Source organism: Octodon degus, unplaced genomic scaffold (genome assembly GCF_000260255.1).
Source record: "Octodon degus isolate 3935 unplaced genomic scaffold, OctDeg1.0 scaffold00175, whole genome shotgun sequence".
NCBI classification, from domain to species: Eukaryota; Metazoa; Chordata; class Mammalia; order Rodentia; family Octodontidae; genus Octodon; species Octodon degus.
In genome coordinates, this window is record NW_004524751.1 from 1,954,159 (window position 1) to 1,955,207 (window position 1,049).

The window sequence follows — 1,049 nt, forward strand, 5'->3', positions numbered from 1 at the left end:
TTTCATTGAATTGTAGATATTGTTGAACTTCTTTTTTAATTTCATCTGTGACCCATTGGTCACTGAGGAGAGTGCTATTTAATTTCCACATATTTATGTCTTTTCTGGTATTTTTGTCATTTATTTCCAGTTTCATTCATTGCACTATGATCAGATAATATGCATGGGATAATTTCTGTTTTCTCACACATACTTAAGCATGGCCTATGGGCTAGTATGTGTTCTATTTTAGAAAATGTCCCATGTACATGCTAATATCTGTAATCACAGCAACTACATTGAGGTCAGCAATGTGCAATAGCACAAAAATGGTTGAATACTTTTCATCTTGTTCTTTTAAATGTGTACAATGTCTGACACCCTATTATTATTATGCCATCCTTAAAATTAATTATAATACACAAAGTAAATAAATAAATAAAACTCTTGAGAAACACCTTAAAAAAGAAATAATATGCAGAAAATTAACTATAGAAAGAGCTCTTAATGAAGAGCAGTATAACTTGTCTCTACATATGAATATTGAACTCATAATGTAATTATATCTCCTGTGCAATTGATTCAATAAATTTGAGGATTCCTCCTATATGTATTTTGGCAATAAAAGAAGAAAGGAAGCTTACTCATTTATCACTCGTTTTTAAATTTGTTTTTGAGACATCCTCTAGCCATGTAGGTTATTCAGCCCTGGTTCTCACTATGTAGCAAAGGTTGACCTAGAACTCACAGGGTCCTCCTGCCTCAGCCTCCCAAGTGCTGAGAGGACAGATGTGTGCCACCAAGCATGGATATCATCACATGTACATTTAAATATTTCTTTAACATCTTTTTTTCATGTCTTTAGTACAAAGTCTACAGACTCTCACACACAGACCAGACTCACAGTGGTCCTCCTGTTTTCAGCCCCCCAAGCGTTGGAGTTACAGGTGAGCACCACCACTCCCAGTCTCATTTGCCATCTCAGTGTGCCCTGGGAGTAGGGCCAGCACAGCATGCCAGGGATCAAACCCTGGTCCCTGCCTCTGCTAAGCAGGCACTTTAGTGTGCAG

General features: G+C 37.1%; 1 pseudogene; it reads left to right on the forward strand.

Moving 5' to 3' along the window:
• The window catches only part of LOC101571555, a 7,368-nt pseudogene that overhangs the window by 2,168 nt on the left and 4,151 nt on the right, over positions 1 to 1,049 (forward strand).